The sequence below is a fragment of the Protopterus annectens genome, chromosome 5.part0, assembly GCF_019279795.1.
Source record: "Protopterus annectens isolate FY-2018-M chromosome 5.part0, PAN1.0, whole genome shotgun sequence".
Classification (NCBI taxonomy): domain Eukaryota; kingdom Metazoa; phylum Chordata; order Ceratodontiformes; family Protopteridae; genus Protopterus; species Protopterus annectens.
Genome location: NC_056735.1, coordinates 574,122,406 through 574,149,067, shown reverse-complemented (window position 1 = coordinate 574,149,067; position 26,662 = coordinate 574,122,406).

Genomic DNA, 26,662 nt, shown 5'->3' with positions numbered 1-26,662 from the left:
GGAGACTAGTAAAGGAAGCAAGCTGTCAAAATGGGGACTATTGAGTTAGGACCCAGGCTGTGTGCACACCAATGTAAGGACAGTTAAATTACATACAGTTATAAGGAGCCTTATACTAACTTCCAAATTAAAGGCTTCTTTGTACTTAGAAGGATTGTAATGGTTCCTTTCTAAGGAGCACCTACACTATAAGCTGGAGGAAATGGTCCCTTCAGGTAGAGTATTATGTGGCTTCCCACATGAACTATCTCGCAGTGCAGTCTTCACAAGAATATTCAGAATGAGGAAGGGGGCATTGTGCAGAAACACAGGTAAAAGCAACAAGTGAAACTATAAGCTACAGGAAGTGGTCCCTTGCAGGTAGAGTATTATGTGGCTTCCCACACTAATTATCTCATAGTGCAGTCCTCCCAAGAGTATTCAAAATGAGGGAGGGGGCACCATGCAGAAATATCTACATATCTGCATATTTGTTTATTTATTGACATTTTGTTTAAGGTTATGTTTTAATGAATCTCATGTGAGATTAAATATGATGGACAGTCAGACTGGGAAATCTGAGTGAATGGAAAACATTTACAAATGTCTTTCTCAAGATTGCAGAAAATTGGGGCACTCCAGAACAAAGTCTTTTGTATTGCCAGGAAACCACCAATTAAAGATATGCTGCTCAAAGTATTTCTGTCAAACTGCCTGGACAACCAATAACTTCTGTTTCTATTGAAATCAAAGCCTCCTCCATGCTTTGCTCTATCCTCCACATTTCAAATATTCTGCTGAACACAAGAATGAAGGAAGAAAGAAAACTTTATTGTCAAAGCTCGTCATTAGCCAAGACATGTCTCAATTAACCCACATTTGTCAGGATGTCCCAGTATCCTTGCCAACCCATTGAATTTCACTGACTTTTTAAGAGGGAGGCCCAGTATACCGCAGTGTCAAAAGTCCTCAGAGTCAAGATTTAGACAATATCATTCAAGTACCATAGAGTTATTTTTCTCTTTTTATGTGGTCTGAATATTACAACTGGCTAGGAGCCTGATCACTAGAAAATAATAGCTAGCAAAATCAAAAAGATATTCAGTGCGATGCATCAAGAAATATCTGTATCCAGATGCATGCTGCTTCCCACTAGTACTGTAGTAATCTTTCTAAACTGCTTGGTCAACACCTTGCCTACCTATGAATATCCCAGTTTCTTCAAACTATTTTGTTAAGCTGTTCCTGCACCTTATGTCTTCAAGCAAACTATACATCTGCCCTTTGACTTGAAATTTATTACTGAGACTCACACACTGTCTCCTTTATGATCTCAGTACTGTAAGCCATGATGTATTCAGTGTCTGAATATCTTTGCATAAAGACAAAGTGGCAGTAATGATCAATCATTTTCATGCCTAAAGCAATATCCAAGAGCTCGGTGAATCAACCCTTTCATCTTCTATTTTTTAACCAAAATTATGAAATAAAAGGGAAGGATTCTGCACCCCACAGCTGTTCATAGGCATTTGCAATATTAAGTTACGCATGACCAAAGACCTTAGGCTCACTGATCAGATCTTTGTCTCTTTCATAGCAAAACAGCTGTTTCCCTTTAAAGATGTCAGCATTCTGACTAACCTTCAAGAATAGCTAGATGTGTTCAGCTCATTTAAAGGTGATTTCCAACTTTAAGGGTGCCAGACAGAAACTTGGCTATGAATTAATAGTAACCCGTGCTATTATTTTTTTTTATTTTTTTTTTTGTACAATGAGCTACAAAGTGTGCCTGTATCCCTATCCAAACTGGCAGAACAGACCAATAGAAATCATGAGCAGAAAAGGAAAGGAAAGTATAATAGCAAACCAATACCTAAGTTAATTCCTAGGGTGCCTATTGAAACACACATAAAAAAAGTCTGAAATTTGTATATGTATGTATATGTAAATGATCCTTTACCTTAATGGAATCAAATATATATATATATATATATATATATATATATATATACCATGTTACAAGAGATTTGTCCACGCACTGTAATTTGCAGGTAACCAAAATTATCCAAAAAAAAAAAAAAGAAACTCTGCTTTCAAATTCAAATTCTCTTTTAGTTCTTTTTATCTGTCTCTGAACTTCATCTCCTACCATTCCTTATGCTTGTTTTCTGGAGTTACTCCAACTCTTTCACCCACATGCCTACACAGTTTTCCCTATCCCTAGTACAAATCCCTAAATGTGCCATAATGCTTTTCCTCTCCATACTGCCTTAACAACATAAAACCACATCCCATCCTATCTCCACTTCTCCAATTCCAAGGATTTCACCTCCATTCTACCTCCACAAAACCCGTATTAATCCTACTAGCCTTTCAATACTTGACAAGGTATGTTGCTTCTTATCCTGATAGAACTACAGTTATTTATCAAGCATTTTCATCTTCTTCATTCCCTTCCAAAATATCAGTGACTATTTCTAGGGAATTCATCCACTCCATATAATCTCTGCAATGTCAGAATGAATACAACTTTAAAATCCCCTATTATATTTCTTTCCTTTACATTTGTTTTTCTATAAACCTCTATGAAAAGAAGTTTAAATACAGAATCATTTCAATTTGGCAAGTAAAAGATCCCAGCACCATATCATATCTAACCCATCTATCTTTTCCTGCACTAACTACTTCATACTTCCATTCCAGCCTATTCTGCAATAATAGAGCTGTCAACGCCTTAAACAAACCATTTGCACTGCCTGCATTTTTTCATTATAAAGCTATCCACTTGCACTTCTCACCTGCTGCTTAGTTTCTTGCAGTATCACTAGATTTGTGTGTAGTATATTCAACCTGCTTTGGAAAGGATACCTTTTGAATGGAAGGTTTAAAAACGTTCCACTCCCACTCCCCCCTCATACACATACACCCACACACAGATACACATGAACACACACTTAACTCCTAACTTCTTGAGGTGCAGAAGAAAAACTGTCTTTTTCCCAAATCAGACCAGAGAAGAAATGTATAGCTAAATCTGAAACTGTCTGTGAAGCTGGCATACCAGGGTTTAGAGTTCATATATGCAATTGCCATAAACTGTCTCATGCCTTGGATGTGTACACAGGAATTGCAAATTCATGGGGGGGAGGGGCTTCTTGAAACCTTCTTTCCATCTAAAATGGCCCTTAACCTACTGAAGTGCATAGCTGCACTGTAGGCAGAGTGAAACTTAATAAACAATATTTACTGACTTGAAGTTATCTACCCAGTGATTATTGCTGCTAAATTCTGCCTGCACAACATAAATGGTACATTTATAGTTTAGAAGTATTACAATGGACTTATGAAGAGGAAATACTCAATAATACATTCAGAGACCCAGCTCTCAATGTATTGCTTTTGCAGCTTAATAAAACACCTGACAGAATGATGCAGATATACCCCGGGATTAAAGAATCTCATATAGTTGTATAAACTGCAGTTTATGTAATCATGGAAAATTCAGGTCAGAGACACGTTTAACTTGTAAAAGGAAGACCCCATTGTCAGGTAATTTGCCCGTCTCTGAATCATATGTCATTACTCCCAGCGCTAATCACTTTACTGCAGCATTTCCAGTGGTGGCCCATGCATCTCTTTGGCACAGTACCCCTATCATTTACACCTGCAAACATGCAGACATTCACACACACACACACACACACACACACACACACACACACACACACACACACACACACACACACACACACACACTACCCCACAATCAGACTTTTACTGTACATGACACACTCACCTCCATCAATCAAACTCATAGACACACAAAGCCATTCACACATACACACACACACACACACACACACACACACACACACACACACACACACACACACACACACACGCGCCTTCCAACCAGAGGTTCAAACATACTGGACCTAGTCCTCACCGATATGCAAGAGCACTGCTCCCCTATGTCACATCCTCACTGGTGAGGTTGGATCACAAAGCTGTCACCTTTGAAATAAAAAAAAGCTGGAAACCCATAAAAACCTTTTACAGCTATGAACTATTCAAAAGCAAACTACATGCTATTAAACAGCAGTTTGTAAAAATTGTAACAATTCAATGCCCTGTCTAACCCTGAGTTCACAGCAGCCTGTGCAGAATTGTTCACAGAACCACTGTACAAACATGTAAATAGCTCCATAAAGACTGCTGTACCTACCAGAAGTAGTCCAAAACAAACGCCAAAAACAAACTCCTAATCGTAAGAGGGTACAAAACAAAAGGAAAAAAAGGCACGGCTAAAATCAGAAACAGAAACTTTCATAATGACAAGTGCTCACTAATTAAACTAAACAGGTAACTAAGAGGACTAATTAAATCCAACAAGTCCATTTATGATATCAAGATAGCACTTCAGGCTACAGACAGCAACAAGGTCATCTACATCTATGTCTGAGACCTCAAAGATAACACATAGCAGTGTGCAGAATTAGTACTATATGGCACCACCTTCACTGAGTGGCGTGACAGAGCAAATCTGCTGGCTGACAAATTCAACTCAAACTTCAACCCCCCCCCCCCACACCACCACCACCAACACTCTACATGACATCCCTACTATCATAACACATCCAACTATCAGAAGGAAGCAAGTCATAGTGGTGCTCACTATGGCCAAAAATACAGCCTCAGTGGAGACCAACGATATCCCAGATTGTCTCCTGAATAGCCTGAAACATGACTTATCAGGGCCACTTGAGTCACTTTTCAAGTACAGCCACAAAACTTGCTATGTACCAAGTTAATGGAGGATGGCAACAGTTATTCCACTTCACAAAGGTGGACCATCAGCTGACCCCAAAAACCACAAACCCATTATTTTGACTAGTCTAGTATGCAAAGCCATCGAATAAATTATTATGGAAATGATCGACAAAGGCATTATAAACCTACAGATGCTGAATCCATCACATTTGGTTTTGTCAAGGAAAGATCATGCCCACCTAATCTTGTAGATTTCTTTAAGAAGGTAACCAAGGCACTGGTTGAAGGGAAAATGGTGCATACCACCTACCTAGATGTGGATAAGGTGTGATACAATAACTCACTCAGATATTTTGGCCAATCTCACTGAACTAGGCATAAATCCATACATAACTTGTTGGATTGCCAGTTGCCTTAAAAATAGAACTCAAGAGGTCAGGCTTGATGACATCACTTCCATCAAGAGACAGGTTACCAGCAGAGTACCACAGGCTAGTGAATACCCTTGAAAGAGTGGAGTTCTGTGTGTATACAGGAGAGGACCCTTCAGTACTGTGACCAGACTGAGTCATCCGATCAGACTGTCTGGCATAAGCATATAGGTTTCTGAGACTTGTGCAACCTCAAAAGAGCAAAATATGAAGAGATTTATTTGCTGGTCTAGATTAAGTCACTTTTATGATTTCTTCTGTTACCTCATTCTCCAGCCTCTCTTACATAGTTGAAAAGCAAAAGGCTCTGCTGGGCCCACTCCTGCTTGGTATCTACTTCTGAAGGTCAAGGCTAATGTCAAGTGCTTCTGGCTCACCAAGTTCACAGATGGCTGTAAACTGGGAGCTATGATTAATTCCCTCCATGATAGAACATCTTGAAAGAGAGTCTAATGCAGAAAAATTACTTTTTCCAAAGCCACAGTTTAAAACTCACTGCAAAGAAGTGTGCTATAGTGCCTTTTGAGAAAACATCCACCAAAGCAAATAGCTCAATTGGTATGACTGGTAAAAATGACCTAGCAATTAGAGATCTGGAAACATATGTTGATACTAATCTGGCCTTTGACCAACACATAGTAATGTAGTAAGAAAATCAATCTGCTTCTCCTAACTTATAAGTAACGGTATAGCATCCAACTTCATGAAAGTTACAGTAACACTCTGTTAAGCCATTAGCGGACCCATCATTGAATATAATCCCTCTTTTGGCATGTACCTGAGCTGGCATATGGAACAGTTAAAATGCCCACAGAGAGTTCCTCACTTAGAATCCAGTCATTGTACTTGGCCTCCTACAAGATGTTGAGAGTCAATCTATGCTTGGCATATAAGGTATCCTTAGATCTAGCTTTGATGGAGCTTTTGCACAAGCTGAGTGAGACAGATATGTGACTCAAAGGATCCCTATGCCATGGAATAGGCTCCCCATCCATGTGAAGCAGTGTCCATCCCTAACCCTATTCAAATGTACATTGACCATTGCACTGGAAACCATAAATACATTCCCAGACTGGCCCCCATGCCTCTTATACATAAAGGCCAGCAATAAACATTCCCTAACTAACACAGGATGGGAAATTGTAAATTCACCACTGGGCAGGCTCCATTTCTCCTATAGACAGAACCTGACTGTAATCATTCCCAAACTAACATACTCCCCAACATACCTTTCTAGCATCCCCTAAATAAAATACCTCTCCAGTTTAGATGCATATGTTACAAGAGGATGCAACTGGGTTAGATTGTGTGGCTAGACTTATAAAGGCCTTGGCGGTCATTAGCATAGTATATAAAAAAGAAGAAAGTACTCCACGGACAGTCCAAAGCTGAAACAAATCAGTTTAATAATAATAATACACTTCACACACAAGTTGTGAAACATGACTAAGGGCTTTCACCTTCCATAGGCATCATAAGAGTCATGTTACAAACATTAATTGCTTCCTTTTATAGCCAGCCCTCTACGTAACTTCTCAATAAATTAATGTTGCAATAACTCATGAACTGCCATCCAAATCATGTTTTTAAGTATTGTTTAAAATACAACAAAGAAAAAAATGTTTAAAAAGACATTTGTCTTTTCATTTCATACCTAAACAGTTGTATGTAAAAAACTCATATATCACAAAGTCCAGTATTACACCAGAGAAACATTATTTAAAAACAATACAAAATATATAATTTCATAAACTCCAGTGAATGCTAACAATACATAAAAAGTTCATAAAAAATGAAAGTACAAAAGGCTTTTAAAACTTGTTAATTTATCATGTTCTCTAAACTAGCATGCTTTCCTTTTTTGTTTTAATATACTGGAAATAGAAATGTTTTCATTAATGCCCAGCTCAGCCCTGGCATTTAATCTCAACTGCCATTTAGTTTCCTTAATTTCATTTTCCAATTTAGGATCGCCACCTCTTTCATTTCTAAAGACTCGGTCAATAACAAAAAATAAGAACCTTTTAAAATTATTACAAATAGTGGTATGTACATACAAAGCACTCGTTGATTTTTTATTCTTAATGTCCCTGGTGTGCTCCCTATTCTGTCCCTTAACCTCCTTGTGGTTTTACCCACAGAAAATACTGAACAGGTTATACATGTGGCCACATAAATCACCATGTCAGAGTTGCAATTACATCCACCGGGACATTGGAGGTTCCTATGGAAGCCTGCAATTTCTACATATGGTCCATCATTAATGAACTTCCACCAATTGCAGGCCCCACATTGACTCATTAAGGACCTGTACTTCTTATCAGTTCTCTTATCTTGGATTTCCAATAACTCTTTGATATTTTGGACTTTACTGTAAGCTATCTTAAGCTTACAGCCTAACTTAGATTTAAGGTCAGCATCAAACACTCCATACCAAATTGTATATAATTTAAGAACCGATCGGGGTGTCAGTTGGTTGTATTGCAAAACTATAACATCCGCCCAGGTGTCATCTGATCTTTAAAATTAACCACCCTCTCTGTAGTATTCAAAATTGATACAAACCTTGTAGCCCTTCCTTTATTAACTTCTTTCCTAATTTTGTGAAGCAGGTGTATATGGGGTAACCCCTGGTCTTGAAAATCCCTATAAGTCTGTTCATTTCTTGGTGATATGTTGTACCGTCACTGCAGTGTAACATTTATGCAAATGAGAAAGCCAAAGTAATAAATAAAAAAAGAGAAAAAACTTGAAAATTGTTTAAAGAGGCATACATACAAATACATCAAAATATGTAAAATTGACAATACAAAAAAATAAGGTCACAAAGGGGAAATATAGAAGAAGATTAATGAGATAGAAATTAAGCATATAGAAACTTAAGTGTTTGACCATCTATGAAGGGAAAGGAAGGGCTTAATGTGGAAACTCCAACACAGGCAGTGTTGCAACATGATGAGTCAGTGGGTCTCCAAACAGAAGAGCAGTGGGTGAAACAGGATGCTTCTGAACAGGGTTTGCCACACAAACATGTTTTTGAGCATCCTGTAGGAGACTCTCATGAAAGTTTATTTGAAGATGCACAGCAAAGGAGGAAACAGGAAAACGTGGAATCTCTGATGCAAGTAATGTTGTGACATGATGGAGCCAGCTGGTATCTATATAGAGGAGCAGCAGATGAAGCGGGATGTATCTGAACAGGATATGCCACAGGATGGTGTCCTGGAACTTTCTGTAGAAGTCTTACAGAAAACAGGGAGCAATGATGATGCTCTCAATCCAACACAAAATGATCTAAGGAATGACCTTCTTGATTTAATGCACATGAATAGACATATTAAAATAGATGAAAGACAAAGATTACGGAAAGTATAAAAAAAACAAAATGTTATTAGATTGGTAAAAAAGATGACTGCAGTGATCAGAACAATAAAGAGAAATTCTTGTGATATAACAGAAATAAAAAGGATATATTTTTTTGCAGCTATAACTAATAATGGATAAAGTATTACCAAAAAATGTAGAATAACAAAAGAAAGGAAGGAAACAAGTAAAATGCCACCATGGAAAAATTGAATGTAAAGCTGTTAAGATAAGTATTATTGTTAGATGAATGCAGAAAGAGGAAAAGTTCATCAAAACTCCTAAGGAATATAGATAGATGGGGCAAGAGCTATGCAGGTTATCAAAACAGACTAAGATTTATCAAACACCATATGCAATAATAAACTAAAAAATATCATCACAAGCAGCAACAACTAGAAGGTATGCACAGAAACATAAAAATGCAAAATAAGCAACTAATTGATGGTACAAAGAGGTTTGTAGAGAAGTGGGAAGCAAAGCAAAAGGAGTAGAAACACAATCATATAAAAATAAGAAATTGGTGCCTTTTGGAGAAGTATCCATGAAGACATTCCTGAACATAATAAAGATGCTGAATGGATAGAAGAATTAAAAGAAACAGTAAGGAGCGCTAATGTAGAGGATATGAAATGGAATGAAGTAAAAGAGAAATTGAAACAAAATTAAGAAAAGCTCCTAAATGGAAAAAAAATACGCACAACACCTAAATTCCCTAAGTAAGAATGACTTATATTCACATCCCTAACAGATACCAATCTGGTTAACAACAAGACAACATATGCTCCTCCTTAAGAGTAAACCTGGAAGCCATCATAAGAACTATAGATCAATAACTTGCTTCCAACAATATACAAATTATATACTGGAACTAATTCAGAGTCCATAGCCATAGAAAAAACTATTTCAATAGAACAAAATGGTAATAAAACAAAGTTGTATTGAACAAAGGATACTTTATTTTTAAACAAAGCTATAATAGAGAGTTGTAAAAAGGGGAAGATTCTAAGTATGGTATGGACAGATTACAAAAAAGCATTTTAACAGCATCACACATTTCTTGGCTAAAGGAATGCTTACAGATGTATAAGATATACCCTGCATTGCAGTGACTATGAAACAGTGGTAAACCATTTTGCAGCTAAGAAATGTCAAAGGGTAAATTACTATCCAAGGGATAAAAATTCAAAGGGGGATAGTCAAGGGTGATTTCTTTGTCACCCCTGTTGTTTTTGTCTGGCTCTTAACTCATTCAACTGTTTACTTAACAGATTAGGCTATGTTATCGTTTAAAGACATCTCAACTTCTTTTTTGTGGATGATTTTAGGTTACAAAGTTTATCAGTGGAAGATCTGAAAACACAATTACAAATGATTAAAACTTTCTTAGATAATATAAGAATGACATTTGGCCTTGATAAATGTGCAGCTACAACATTTTAAAATGGAAACCTGCAGTACCAAAAAAAATCAGCCTGGGACAGCAATGTGATATAAGGATACATGAACAGGAGAGAGTGTATAAATATTTGGGGATAGATAAAGGGCTACCTGTAAAACAAGAACAAATGAAAATACATCTCATTAAGGAATACATCAGAAGACTAAAGCTGATTGAAAATTGCACTGATATCTAGAAAGTCCAAGTCATAAACTAATTTGCTGACCCAAAAAGTATTGAATTAATTGGACATGAAAATAAGGAAAAATGCTTTGTGCTTATCAAATAATATATAAAAATCAGTGCATACCACTCTCTCTACTAGAGATATAGGCTTCCATGAAATTAATTAAATGTATAGATCTGCAATCATCGAATTGAATTCAAATCTGCTGGCTTCATTAGGTCCAAACATAGTGAAAGTTTTAAATCATATGGGCAAAAAGTCTAATGTGACATCTTTGCTTCATTTACCAGAAACAATTTAGAATAAAGTATTAATAGAAAATAAAACCAGAAGTAGATTAAAGTCAGAAGGCAACTGAATGTGCCAAAAAAAATGAAGGAATATAAGGAAAATAATTGGTCAAGAAGGAAAGAAAAAGAAAGTTTGGAAATAAAATGACAACATCTGAAACAACCTCACTCTGACCAAGATATGAAGTAGAAATAGCTAAGGAGAGGTAAATTAATACCTAAAGATGAAAGGTTAGCAACGGTGGCCCAGGATAGTGTACTACATACATGTTGGTTTACAAAGTCCATTGAAAAAGTATGAGAAACAGGAAATGGATGTTCTGTAAAACAGAACTGGAAACTGTTACACATCCCATTATTGGGTGCGATACATTCACGCAGAGGGTCTGTATACTGAAAGGCACAATAATCTGACAAGACTGTTGCAAAAGGTTGGACATGCACTACAATATAAAAGTACCTGAGAAGTAGTGGAAGCATGAACCACAGAGCATTATATAGAGGGAATGATATTTATATCATATGGGATCACCAACTACCAACAGTTAAAAAAAAGAGATGCAAAAAAAGTAGTCCATGAAAAAAGACAAGAGTAGCAATGACTGAAATTCTTACACCTAGCTATAATGCCACAACCATTAATACCACAACCTCCTTTCTTCATCCTCTATGTTTGCTTATTAATCTTGTTCTATGTTTGTGTTTTTTGATTCTATAGCATATACCAAGGCTGTTACTATCAAATTGTAACAAACCTTTATATTTTGCTTATGTTCTTTTACTACAATGTACCTAGAAATCATTGTCAAATGTTAATGTACATTTATTCTTTTTTGGAGCTTTTCTCCCCAGGACTCCATTGAAAACGGGTTCTTTGTGGCCCAATGGACTATCCTGGTAAACCAACTGCAATAAATAAATAAATAAAATAAATAAATAATGGTGTCTTATGCACAGAGAGACACAAAGTAATAAAAAATAGGAATTGTAAGCAGAAATGAGAGCAATGTGGGAAAAAGATCCTCAGACAGTTCCACTAGTAGTAGAAGCAACAGGCTAATAAAAAAATAATTTGCAGTCATACTTAAATATGCTACTAGTACATGAAGCCAGACATGAGCTGCAGAAGGAGGTAGTTCCAGGCACATTGTAGGTGCAAAGAACAGCACTCTTGGCAAATATCAAAGAGTGAAACAATACTATTTTCATGAATTTTAATAGTACTCTGACTTAGGAATGGGGCCCATTCCTGTCATGATATTAGGAACTCAAAACAGTTAGATTAAACTGGTACCAAATCAAACTTCTCGCTGATACCAATAATGATCCTAACATGTGTAGCCTATGACTGCATGCGATTCTGTTGCTAATCTTGCTAAATCTCTAAGAGGATTTATTCAACATGTTTCACTAAATATTAATGGATATTACAGTACTTGCCCATTGAATTAACATTAAGCATTATTTTTTGAAGTGAGAATAAGACCAGCTAAGAGACATAAGACTTTGAAAAAATTAAATAAGATTCAGGTTGTAGATTGCAATATTTATAATTGATTAGATGGTAATACTGTACTGGACATGGGAGTGGGTACGATGGCCATTATAATATATATATTTATATTTATACATATACCGAAAAGACCTGGTACCCATTCAACAAACAGCAATATGTCAGGCATGTGGTCTAATTTCTGTGTATTGCTGTGCAGCATACACTGTAAATACTGAAATGCAGTAAGCACTTTCCTCATGTCTGTCTCCACTGCTTTATTAAAGCTGAATCCAAATGATTTATAGTGTCAGAAATGAAGCAGTATAAATTTGTTTATCCAGTGCAATGTGATGCAGAAATTTATTTCTACAGGACTTGTCTTATGGTGAGAAATTGAGCAGAATATCTGTAAAGCCTGAGGATGTACACTGTGTTACATTAATGCATGTCACATGAGAAACAGGGCTTAAGATGTACAACACATATGAGATTTAAGAAGAAAAAGAAAATAAAGCAGTAATGAGACAGCTGTTTCACAGAAACAGAACAATGAGAAAATGTCAATATATGTCTGCCATTTGATCTTCATGGCTCATGGCAACTATTCTTGTTTTGCTTACTGAATTAAGAATACTTAATTATGAATCTACCCCAAAGCTATGAGCTTGCTAAGTTACACAATGTACTAGCAGGAGAAAGCACTGTGGGTAGTATTTTGAGATAACGGGATGAAAGGCAGATTTCTATGAAGATCAGATTTAACATTAACTAAAGGAAATTATCTCTGCAGAGCAAGTTATGTTCCTTCACCTCAACCAAAAGGACTAAAGAGTTAAAAGTATTTAAACTGCATGTTACAGCAATCTAAACTAAAAAGTCATATAGATGTAATAACAACTTGATACTTCTAGTCTATTTTAGTGACTACTGTCCATTTTCCTTATAGTGGTCCTTCAAGTTCTAAAAACTAGGCCCATTTATGTGTAGCATAATCAGTCACCTGTGAAAGATATATATTTTACAGAACTAGAGAAAACTTACAGGAACCTAGTCATGAATCAGGGGAGATAATCATTGCACTTTAATATTTTTTTTCAAAATTCTGAAAACATCCAGAATATTCTTTCCCCATTATGACTAAAACATCCTAAGGAAAATAGGTGCCACTGATTCTCTAGTGAGCTGAAGGGGCAAAAGAGGTACAGCGACAGGACTAGAACTGAGTGATAGCAGTCTTAAGACTCTTGTGAAAATAAATCAGCAAGAAAATAAATTAGGAGTCAGAATATCCTTACTAAATCAGACCAATAATCATCCCTTTAGGAAAAAAAAACTTGCTAAGTAGTATCCAAAGTTATTCTGGGGGGCTATAAAAGATCTTAGAGGAATTTCTTATAGTATCACAACTTTGGCTAATACCAAAGCATGTAGTCTGTAGAGCAGAATGAATCACAGACTCTCTTGCCTGAGGTAGACCTCTCTGATGACCCTTCTAATCCTTTTAGAAATCCATCTGACCTTGAATTTCTCCTAGCTATTCCACTGGAATGAAAATACATTGCTAGTTGGCTAAATAAGTAGCAGATTTACTGAAGAAAATACATGCAGAAAGTGTCCATTTTCAACATGACCTTTATTCTGGCTTAATAAAACCATCTGCTCCAGACACAGCTAAGCCACAAGTCTATAATGTTTCCTTGTCACTCACCAGTCTATCACATAAAATTAGTGATATTTTCCCACTACTTAGTGTAACTATTCACCCTTCTACTGAGAGTGTTCAATCTGTCTCCAAATCAGCAAAACTAATGAAGATATTTGAGAAGAATCTGCTTTCTTAACCACTGGACAACATTAAAAAGTGTTGCTTACTAACCCAAGCATGACAGTTTTGGGACTGAGTATAACATCAAAACAATTTATTGCATAAATGATTCAATACATAAAAACATGGAGAATGACCTATTCACAGATTTCATCTTTGTAAATATCAAGTAACATCTAATCTGTAGAATATCATCTGTTACTTGCAAAAAAGAAAAACATGGGACTAAGAGAATGAGAAAGAGAGAAGGACCTCTTTAACTCACTAATAACTCTGTGCTCTTAAATGTTATACCTCTAACCAGGTCAATAGCTAGCTTAGCTTGTATGTGGTGCAATTCCCCAATCTTCTTCTTTCGGCTTTTCCTGGTTAGGGGTCGCCACAGTGTATCATCTGTCCACTCATGATTGTCAGTGGAGTTTTACAGTGTTGAGTTGCCAGCCCGGCACCCAACCTTCCACAGAAGGCACACACACACGCACAACTAGGACAAATTCAGAGTGTATATTCCAGCTACTGCATGTCTTTAGGCTGTGGGAGGAAACCGGAGCATGCAGAGGAAACCCACATGACCACAGGGAGGACATGCAAACTCCGCACAGAAGGCACCCCAGCCGAGAATTGAAACGGATAACCTTTTGCTGTGAGGCAGCAACGCTAACCGCTGCACCACCGTGGCCGCCCTGGTGCACTTCCCCCATGACAAGCACAAAAAAACCTAAAAGAAAAGAAAAGAATGGTGCTCTCTGTACGTTGAATTGTAGACCAGAAACAAGGTATTTCTAAAAGGTGAAACTGTAATAAATAACTAGCTATAGTGCAAAAACAAGGTATTTCTTCAAGGTGAAACTGTAATAAATAACTAGCTATAGTGCAAAAACAAGGTATTTCTTCAAGGTGAAACTATAATAAATAACTAGCTATAGTGCAAAAACAAGGTATTTCTTCAAGGTGAAACTATAATAAATAACTAGCTATAGTGCAAAAACAAGGTATTTCTTCAAGGTGAAACTGCAATAAATAACTAGCTATAGTGCTAAAACAAGGTATTTCTTCAAGGTGAAACTGCAATAAATAACTAGCTATAGTGCAAAAACAAGGTATTTCTAAAAGGTGAAACTGTAATAAATAACTAGCTATAGTGCAAAAACAAGGTATTTCTTCAAGGTGAAACTGTAATAAATAACTAGCTATAGTGCAAAAACAAGGTATTTCTTCAAGGTGAAACTGTAATAAATAACTAGCAATAGTGCAAAAACAAGGTATTTCTTCAAGGTGAGACTGCAATAAATAACTAGCTATAGTGCAAAAACAAGGTATTTCTTCAAGGTGAAACTGTAATAAATAACTAGCTATAGTGCAAAAACAAGGTATTTCTAAAAGGTGAAACTGTAATAAATAACTAGCTATAGTGCAAAAACAAGGTATTTCTAAAAGGTGAAACTGTAATAAATAACTAGCTATAGTGCAAAACAAGGTATTTCTTCAAGGTGAAACTGTAATAAATAACTAGCTATAGTGCAAAAACAAGGTATTTCTAAAAGGTGAAACTGCAATAAATAACTAGCTATAGTGCAAAAATAAGGTATTTCTTCAAGCTGAAACTGTAATAAATAACTAGCTATAGTGCAAAAACAAGGTATTTCTTCAAGGTGAAACTGTAATAAATAACTAGCTATAGTGCGAAAACAAGGTATTTCTTCAAGGTGAAACTGCAATAAATAACTAGCTATAGTGCAAAAACAAGGTATTTCTTCAAGGTGAAACTATAATAAATAACTAGCTATAGTGCAAAAACAAGGTATTTCTAAAAGGTGAAACTGTAATAAATAACTAGCTATAGTGCAAAAACAAGGTATTTCTTCAAGGTGAAACTGCAATAAATAACTAGCTATAGTGCAAAAACAAGGTATTTCTTCAAGGTGAAACTGCAATAAATAACTAGCTATAGTGGAAAAACAAGGTATTTCTTCAAGGTGAAACTGTAATAAATAACTAGCTATAGTGCAAAAACAAGGTATTTCTAAAAGGTGAAACTGTAATAAATAACTAGCTATAGTGCAAAAACAAGGTATTTCTTCAAGGTGAAACTGTAATAAATAACTAGCTAGAGTGAAAAACAAGGTATTTCTTCAAGGTGAAACTGTAATAAATAACTAGCTATAGTGCAAAAACAAGGTATTTCTTCAAGGTGAAACTGTAATAAATAACTAGCTATAGTGCAAAAACAAGGTATTTCTAAAAGGTGAAACTGTAATAAATAACTAGCTATAGTGCAAAAACAAGGTATTTCTTCAAGGTGAAACTGTAATAAATAACTAGCTATAGTGAAAAACAAGGTATTTCTTCAAGGTGAAACTGTAATAAATAACTAGCTATAGTGCAAAAACAAGTTATTTCTTCAAGGTGAAACTGTAATAAATAACTAGCTATAGTGCAAAAACAAGGTATTTCTTCAAGGTGAAACTGTAATAAATAACTAGCTATAGTGCAAAAACAAGGTATTTCTAAAAGGTGAAACTGTAATAAATAACTAGCTATAGTGCAAAAACAAGGTATTTCTAAAAGGTGAAACTGTAATAAATAACTAGCTATAGTGCAAAAACAAGGTATTTCTAAAAGGTGAAACTGCAATAAATAACTAGCTATAGTGCAAAAATAAGGTATTTCGTCAAGCTGAAACTGTAATAAATAATTAGCTATAGTGCAAAAACAAGGTATTTCTTCAAGGTGAAACTGTAATAAATAACTAGCTATAGTGCAAAAACAAGGTATTTCTTCAAGGTGAAACTGCAATAAATAACTAGCTATAGTGCAAAAACAAGGTATTTCTTCAAGGTGAAACTGTAATAAATAACTAGCTATAGTGCAAAAACAAGGTATTTCTAAAAGGTGAAACTGTAATAAATAACTAGCTATAGTGCAAAAACAAGGTATTTCTTCAAGGTGAAACTGTAATAAATAACTAGCTATAGTGCAAAAACAAGGTATTTCTTCAAGGTGAAACTGTAATAAATAACTAGCTATAGTGAAAAACAAGGTATTTCTTCAAGGTGAAACTGTAATAAATAACTAGCTATAGTGCAAAAACAAGTTATTTCTTCAAGGTGAAACTGTAATAAATAACTAGCTATAGTGCAAAAACAAGGTATTTCTTCAAGGTGAAACTGTAATAAATAACTAGCTATAGTGCAAAAACAAGGTATTTCTAAAAGGTGAAACTGTAATAAATAACTAGCTATAGTGCAAAAACAAGGTATTTCTTCAAGGTGAAACTGTAATAAATAGCTAGCTATAGTGCAAAAACAAGGTATTTCTAAAAGGTGAAACTGTAATAAATATCTAGCTGTAGTGCAAAAACAAGGTATTTATAAAAGGTGAAACTGCAATAAATAACTAGCTATAGTGCAAAAACAAGGTATTTCTTCAAGGTGAAACTGTAATAAATAACTAGCTATAGTGCAAAAACAAGGTATTTCTTCAAGGTGAAACTGTAATAAATAACTAGCTATAGTGCAAAAACAAGGAATTTCTAAAAGGTGAAACTGTAATAAATAACTAGCTATAGTGCAAAAACAAGGTATTTCTAAAAGGTGAAACTGTAATAAATAACTAGCTATAGTGCAAAACAAGGTATTTCTTCAAGGTGAAACTGTAATAAATAACTAGCTATAGTGCAAAAACAAGGTATTTCTAAAAGGTGAAACTGTAATAAATAACTAGCTATAGTGCAAAAACAAGGTATTTCTAAAAGGTGAAACTGCAATAAATAACTAGCTATACTGCAAAAATAAGGTATTTCTTCAAGCTGAAACTGTAATAAATAACTAGCTATAGTGCAAAAACAAGGTATTTCTTCAAGGTGAAACTGTAATAAATAACTAGCTATAGTGCAAAAACAAGGTATTTCTAAAAGGTGAAACTGTAATAAATAACTAGCTATAGTGCAAAAACAAGGTATTTCTTCAAGGTGAAACTGTAATAAATAACTAGCTATAGTGCAAAAACAAGGTATTTCTTCAAGGTGAAACTGTATTAAATAACTAGCTATAGTGCAAAAACAAGTTATTTCTTCAAGGTGAAACTGTAATAAATAACTAGCTATAGTGCAAAAACAAGGTATTTCTTCAAGGTGAAACTGTAATAAATAACTAGCTATAGTGCAAAAACAAGGTATTTCTAAAAGGTGAAACTGTAATAAATAACTAGCTATAGTGCAAAAACAAGGTATTTCTAAAAGGTGAAACTGTAATAAATAACTAGCTATAGTGCAAAAACAAGGTATTTCTTCAAGGTGAAACTGTAATAAATAACTAGCTATAGTGCAAAAATAAGGTATTTCGTCAAGCTGAAACTGTAATAAATAATTAGCTATAGTGCAAAAACAAGGTATTTCTTCAAGGTGAAACTGTAATAAATAACTAGCTATAGTGCAAAAACAAGGTATTTCTTCAAGGTGAAACTGCAATAAATAACTAGCTATAGTACAAAACAAGGTATTTCTTCAAGGTGAAACTGTAATAAATAACTAGCTATAGTGCAAAAACAAGGTATTTCTAAAAGGTGAAACTGTAATAAATAACTAGCTATAGTGCAAAAACAAGGTATTTCTTCAAGGTGAAACTGTAATAAATAACTAGCTATAGTGCAAAAACAAGGTATTTCTTCAAGGTGAAACTGTAATAAATAACTAGCTATAGTGCAAAAACAAGGTATTTCTTCAAGGTGAAACTGTAATAAATAACTAGCTATAGTGCAAAAACAAGTTATTTCTTCAAGGTGAAACTGTAATAAATAACTAGCTATAGTGCAAAAACAAGGTATTTCTTCAAGGTGAAACTGTAATAAATAACTAGCTATAGTGCAAAAACAAGGTATTTCTAAAAGGTGAAACTGTAATAAATAACTAGCTATAGTGCAAAAACAAGGTATTTCTTCAAGGTGAAACTGTAATAAATAGCTAGCTATAGTGCAAAAACAAGGTATTTCTAAAAGGTGAAACTGTAATAAATAACTAGCTATAGTGCAAAAACAAGGTATTTCTAAAAGGTGAAACTGTAATAAATAACTAGCTATAGTGCAAAAACAAGGTATTTCTTCAAGGTGAAACTGTAATAAATAACTAGCTATAGTGCAAAAACAAGGTATTTCTTCAAGGTGAAACTGTAATAAATAACTAGCTATAGTGCAAAAACAAGGTATTTCTAAAAGGTGAAACTGTAATAAATAACTAGCTATAGTGCAAAAACAAGGTATTTCTAAAAGGTGAAACTGTAATAAATAACTAGCTATAGTGCAAAAACAAGGTATTTCTTCAAGGTGAAACTGTAATAAATAACTAGCTATAGTGCAAAAACAAGGTATTTCTTCAAGGTGAAACTGTAATAAATAACTAGCTATAGTGCAAAAACAAGGTATTTCTAAAAGGTGAAACTGTAATAAATAACTAGCTATAGTGCAAAAACAAGGTATTTCTAAAAGGTGAAACTGTAATAAATAACTAGCTATAGTGCAAAAACAAGGTATTTCTTCAAGGTGAAACTGTAATAAATAACTAGCTATAGTGCAAAAACAAGGTATTTCTTCAAGGTGAAACTGTAATAAATAACTAGCTATAGTGCAAAAACAAGGTATTTCTTCAAGGTGAAACTGTAATAAATAACTAGCTATAGTGCAAAAACAAGGTATTTCTTCAAGGTGAAACTGTAATAAATAACTAGCTATAGTGCAAAAACAAGGTATTTCTTCAAGGTGAAACTGTAATAAATAACTAGCTATAGTGCAAAAACAAGGTATTTCTTCAAGGTGAAACTGTAATAAATAACTAGCTATAGTGCAAAAACAAGGTATTTCTTCAAGGTGAAACTGTAATAAATAACTAGCTATAGTGCAAAAAAAGGTATTTCTAAAAGGTGAAACTGTAATAAATAACTAGCTATAGTGCAAAACAAGGTATTTCTTCAAGGTGAAACTGTAATAAATAACTAGCTATAGTGCAAAAACAAGGTATTTCTTCAAGGTGAAACTGTAATAAATAACTAGCTATAGTGCAAAAACAAGGTATTTCTTCAAGGTGAAACTGTAATAAATAACTAGCTATAGTGCAAAAACAAGGTATTTCTTCAAGGTGAAACTGTAATAAATAACTAGCTATAGTGCAAAAACAAGGTATTTCTTCAAGGTGAAACTGTAATAAATAACTAGCTATAGTGCAAAAACAAGGTATTTCTTAAAGGTGAAACTGTAATAAATAACTAGCTATAGTGCAAAAACAAGGTATTTCTTCAAGGTGAAACTGTAATAAATAACTAGCTATAGTGCAAAAACAAGGTATTTCTAAAAGGTGAAACTGTAATAAATAACTAGCTATAGTGCAAAAACAAGGTATTTCTTCAAGGTGAAACTGTAATAAATAACTAGCTATAGTGCAAAAACAAGGTATTTCTTCAAGGTGAAACTGTAATAAATAACTAGCTATAGTGCAAAAACAAGGTATTTCTTCAAGGTGAAACTGTAATAAATAACTAGCTATAGTGCAAAAACAAGGTATTTCTTCAAGGTGAAACTGTAATAAATAACTAGCTATAGTGCAAAAACAAGGTATTTCTTCAAGGTGAAACTGTAATAAATAACAAGCTATAGTGCAAAAACAAGGTATTTCTTCAAGGTGAAACTGTAATAAATAACTAGCTATAGTGCAAAAACAAGGTATTTCTTCAAGGTGAAACTGTAATAAATAACTAGCTATAGTGCAAAAACAAGGTATTTCTACAAGGTGAAACTGTAATAAATAACTAGCTATAGTGCAAAACAAGGTATTTCTAAAAGGTGAAACTGTAATAAATAACTAGCTATAGTGCAAAAACAAGGTATTTCTAAAGGTGAAACTGTAATAAATAACTAGCTATAGTGCAAAAACAAGGTATTTCTTCAAGGTGAAACTGTAATAAATAACTAGCTATAGTGCAAAAACAAGGTATTTCTTCAAGGTGAAACTGTAATAAATAACTAGCTATAGTGCAAAAACAAGGTATTTCTTCAAGGTGAAACTGTAATAAATAACTAGCTATAGTGCAAAAACAAGGTATTTCTGCAAGGTGAAACTGTAATAAATAACTAGCTATAGTGCAAAAACAAGGTATTTCTAAAAGGTGAAACTGTAATAAATAACTAGCTATAGTGCAAAAACAAGGTATTTCTTCAAGGTGAAACTGTAATAAATAACTAGCTATAGTGCAAAAACAAGGTATTTCTTCAAGGTGAAACTGTAATAAATAACTAGCTATAGTGCAAAAACAAGGTATTTCTTCAAGGTGAAACTGTAATAAATAACTAGCTATAGTGCAAAAACAAGGTATTTCTTCAAGGTGAAACTGTAATAAATAACTAGCTATAGTGCAAAAACAAGGTATTTCTTCAAGGTGAAACTGTAATAAATAACTAGCTATAGTGCAAAAACAAGGTATTTCTTCAAGGTGAAACTGTAATAAATAACTAGCTATAGTGCAAAAACAAGGTATTTCTTCAAGGTGAAACTGTAATAAATAACTAGCTATAGTGCAAAAACAAGGTATTTCTAAAAGGTGAAACTGTAATAAATAACTAGCTATAGTGCAAAAACAAGGTATTTCTTCAAGGTGAAACTGTAATAAATAACTAGCTATAGTGCAAAAACAAGGTATTTCTTCAAGGTGAAACTGTAATAAATAACTAGCTATAGTGCAAAAACAAGGTATTTCTTCAAGGTGAAACTGTAATAAATAACTAGCTATAGTGCAAAAACAAGGTATTTCTTCAAGGTGAAACTGCAATAAATAACTAGCTATAGTGCAAAATCAAGGTATTTCTTCAAGGTGAAACTGTAATAAATAACTAGCTATAGTTCAAAAACAAGGTATTTCTAAAAGGTGAAACTGTAATAAATAACTAGCTATAGTGCAAAAACAAGGTATTTCTTCAAGGTGAAACTGTAATAAATAACTAGCTATAGTGCAAAAACAAGGTATTTCTACAAGGTGAAACTGTAATAAATAACTAGCTATAGTGCAAAACAAGGTATTTCTTCAAGGTGAAACTGTAATAAATAACTAGCTATAGTGCAAAAACAAGGTATTTCTTCAAGGTGAAACTGCAATAAATAACTAGCTATAGTGCAAAAACAAGGTATTTCTTCAAGGTGAAACTATAATAAATAACTAGCTATAGTGAAAAACAAGGTATTTCTAAAAGGTGAAACTGTAATAAATAACTAGCTATAGTGCAAAAACAAGGTATTTCTTCAAGGTGAAACTGTAATAAATAACTAGCTATAGTGCAAAAACAAGGTATTTCTTCAAGGTGAAACTGTAATAAATAACTAGCTATAGTGCAAAAACAAGGTATTTCTTCAAGGTGAAACTGCAATAAATAACTAGCTATAGTGCAAAAACAAGGTATTTCTTCAAGGTGAAACTGTAATAAATAACTAGCTATAGTGCAAAAACAAGGTATTTCTTCAAGGTGAAACTGTAATAAATAACTAGCTATAGTGCAAAAACAAGGTATTTCTTCAAGGTGAAACTGTAATAAATAACTAGCTATAGTGCAAAAACAAGGTATTTCTTCAAGGTGAAACTGTAATAAATAACTAGCTATAGTGCAAAACAAGGTATTTCTTCAAGGTGAAACTGTAATAAATAACTAGCTATAGTGCAAAAACAAGGTATTTCTTCAAGGTGAAACTGTAATAAATAACTAGCTATAGTGCAAAAACAAGGTATTTCTTCAAGGTGAAACTGTAATAAATAACTAGCTATAGTGCAAAAACAAGGTATTTCTAAAAGGTGAAACTGTAATAAATAACTAGCTATAGTGCAAAAACAAGGTATTTCTAAAAGGTGAAACTGTAATAAATAACTAGCTATAGTGCAAAAACAAGGTATTTCTTCAAGGTGAAACTGTAATAAATAACTAGCTATAGTGCAAAAACAAGGTATTTCTTCAAGGTGAAACTGTAATAAATAACTAGCTATAGTGCAAAAACAAGGTATTTCTTCAAGGTGAAACTGTAATAAATAACTAGCTATAGTGCAAAAACAAGGTATTTCTTCAAGGTGAAACTGTAATAAATAACTAGCTATAGTGCAAAAACAAGGTATTTCTAAAAGGTGAAACTGTAATAAATAACTAGCTATAGTGCAAAAACAAGGTATTTCTTCAAGGTGAAACTGTAATAAATAACTAGCTATAGTGCAAAAACAAGGTATTTCTTCAAGGTGAAACTGTAATAAATAACTAGCTATAGTGCAAAAACAAGGTATTTCTAAAAGGTGAAACTGTAATAAATAACTAGCTATAGTGCAAAAACAAGGTATTTCTTCAAGGTGAAACTGTAATAAATAACTAGCTATAGTGCAAAAACAAGGTATTTCTTCAAGGTGAAACTGTAATAAATAACTAGCTATAGTGCAAAAACAAGGTATTTCTTCAAGGTGAAACTGTAATAAATAACTAGCTATAGTGCAAAAACAAGGTATTTCTAAAAGGTGAAACTGTAATAAATAACTAGCTATAGTGCAAAAACAAGGTATTTCTTCAAGGTGAAACTGTAATAAATAACTAGCTATAGTGCAAAAACAAGGTATTTCTAAAAGGTGAAACTGTAATAAATAACTAGCTATAGTGCAAAAACAAGGTATTTCTTCAAAGGTGAAACTGTAATAAATAACTAGCTATAGTGCAAAAACAAGGTATTTCTTCAAGGTGAAACTGTAATAAATAACTAGCTATAGTGCAAAAACAAGGTATTTCTTCAAGGTGAAACTGTAATAAATAACTAGCTATAGTGCAAAAACAAGGTATTTCTAAAAGGTGAAACTGTAATAAATAACTAGCTATAGTGCAAAAACAAGGTATTTCTTCAAGGTGAAACTGTAATAAATAACTAGCTATAGTGCAAAAACAAGGTATTTCTTCAAGGTGAAACTGTAATAAATAACTAGCTATAGTGCAAAACAAGGTATTTCTTCAAGGTGAAACTGTAATAAATAACTAGCTATAGTGCAAAAACAAGGTATTTCTAAAAGGTGAAACTGTAATAAATAACTAGCTATAGTGCAAAAACAAGGTATTTCTTCAAGGTGAAACTGTAATAAATAACTAGCTATAGTGCAAAAACAAGGTATTTCTTCAAGGTGAAACTGTAATAAATAACTAGCTATAGTGCAAAAACAAGGTATTTCTTCAAGGTGAAACTGTAATAAATAACTAGCTATAGTGCAAAAACAAGGTATTTCTAAAAGGTGAAACTGTAATAAATAACTAGCTATAGTGCAAAAACAAGGTATTTCTTCAAGGTGAAACTGTAATAAATAACTAGCTATAGTGCAAAAACAAGGTATTTCTAAAAGGTGAAACTGTAATAAATAACTAGCTATAGTGCAAAAACAAGGTATTTCTTCAAGGTGAAACTGTAATAAATAACTAGCTATAGTGCAAAAACAAGGTATTTCTTCAAGGTGAAACTGTAATAAATAACTAGCTATAGTGCAAAAACAAGGTATTTCTTCAAGGTGAAACTGTAATAAATAACTAGCTATAGTGCAAAAACAAGGTATTTCTTCAAGGTGAAACTGTAATAAATAACTAGCTATAGTGCAAAAACAAGGTATTTCTAAAAGGTGAAACTGTAATAAATAACTAGCTATAGTGCAAAAACAAGGTATTTCTTCAAGGTGAAACTGTAATAAATAACTAGCTAAAGTGCAAAAACAAGGTATTTCTTCAAGGTGAAACTGTAATAAATAACTAGCTATAGTGCAAAAACAAGGTATTTCTTCAAGGTGAAACTGTAATAAATAACTAGCTATAGTGCAAAAACAAGGTATTTCTTCAAGGTGAAACTGTAATAAATAACTAGCTATAGTGCAAAAACAAGGTATTTCTTCAAGGTGAAACTGTAATAAATAACTAGCTATAGTGCAAAAACAAGGTATTTCTTCAAGGTGAAACTGTAATAAATAACTAGCTATAGTGCAAAAACAAGGTATTTCTTCAAGGTGAAACTGCAATAAATAACTAGCTAGAGTGCAAAAACAAGGTATTTCTTCAAGGTGAAACTGTAATAAATAACTAGCTATAGTGCAAAAACAAGGTATTTCTAAAAGGTGAAACTGTAATAAATAACTAGCTATAGTGCAAAAACAAGGTATTTCTTCAAGGTGAAACTGTAATAAATAACTAGCTATAGTGCAAAAACAAGGTATTTCTTCAAGGTGAAACTGTAATAAATAACTAGCTATAGTGCAAAAACAAGGTATTTCTTCAAGGTGAAACTGTAATAAATAACTAGCTATAGTGCAAAAACAAGGTATTTCTTCAAGGTGAAACTGTAATAAATAACTAGCTATAGTGCAAAAACAAGGTATTTCTTCAAGGTGAAACTGTAATAAATAACTAGCTATAGTGCAAAAACAAGGTATTTCTAAAAGGTGAAACTGTAATAAATAACTAGCTATAGTGCAAAAACAAGGTATTTCTTCAAGGTGAAACTGTAATAAATAACTAGCTATAGTGCAAAAACAAGGTATTTCTTCAAGGTGAAACTGTAATAAATAACTAGCTATAGTGCAAAAACAAGGTATTTCTTCAAGGTGAAACTGTAATAAATAACTAGCTATAGTGCAAAAACAAGGTATTTCTAAAAGGTGAAACTGTAATAAATAACTAGCTATAGTGCAAAAACAAGGTATTTCTTCAAGGTGAAACTGTAATAAATAACTAGCTATAGTGCAAAAACAAGGTATTTCTTCAAGGTGAAACTGTAATAAATAACTAGCTATAGTGCAAAAACAAGGTATTTCTAAAAGGTGAAACTGTAATAAATAACTAGCTATAGTGCAAAAACAAGGTATTTCTTCAAGGTGAAACTGTAATAAATAACTAGCTATAGTGCAAAAACAAGGTATTTCTTCAAGGTGAAACTGTAATAAATAACTAGCTATAGTGCAAAACAAGGTATTTCTTCAAGGTGAAACTGTAATAAATAACTAGCTATAGTGCAAAAACAAGGTATTTCTAAAAGGTGAAACTGTAATAAATAACTAGCTATAGTGCAAAACAAGGTATTTCTTCAAGGTGAAACTGTAATAAATAACTAGCTATAGTGCAAAAACAAGGTATTTCTTCAAGGTGAAACTGTAATAAATAACTAGCTATAGTGCAAAAACAAGGTATTTCTTCAAGGTGAAACTGTAATAAATAACTAGCTATAGTGCAAAAACAAGGTATTTCTTCAAGGTGAAACTGTAATAAATAACTAGCTATAGTGCAAAAACAAGGTATTTCTTCAAGGTGAAACTGTAATAAATAACTAGCTATAGTGCAAAAACAAGGTATTTCTAAAAGGTGAAACTGTAATAAATAACTAGCTATAGTGCAAAAACAAGGTATTTCTTCAAGGTGAAACTGTAATAAATAACTAGCTATAGTGCAAAAACAAGGTATTTCTTCAAGGTGAAACTGTAATAAATAACTAGCTATAGTGCAAAAACAAGGTATTTCTTCAAGGTGAAACTGTAATAAATAACTAGCTATAGTGCAAAAACAAGGTATTTCTAAAGGTGAAACTGTAATAAATAACTAGCTATAGTGCAAAAACAAGGTATTTCTTCAAGGTGAAACTGTAATAAATAACTAGCTATAGTGCAAAAACAAGGTATTTCTTCAAGGTGAAACTGTAATAAATAACTAGCTATAGTGCAAAAACAAGGTATTTCTAAAAGGTGAAACTGTAATAAATAACTAGCTATAGTGCAAAAACAAGGTATTTCTAAAGGTGAAACTGTAATAAATAACTAGCTATAGTGCAAAAACAAGGTATTTCTTCAAGGTGAAACTGTAAT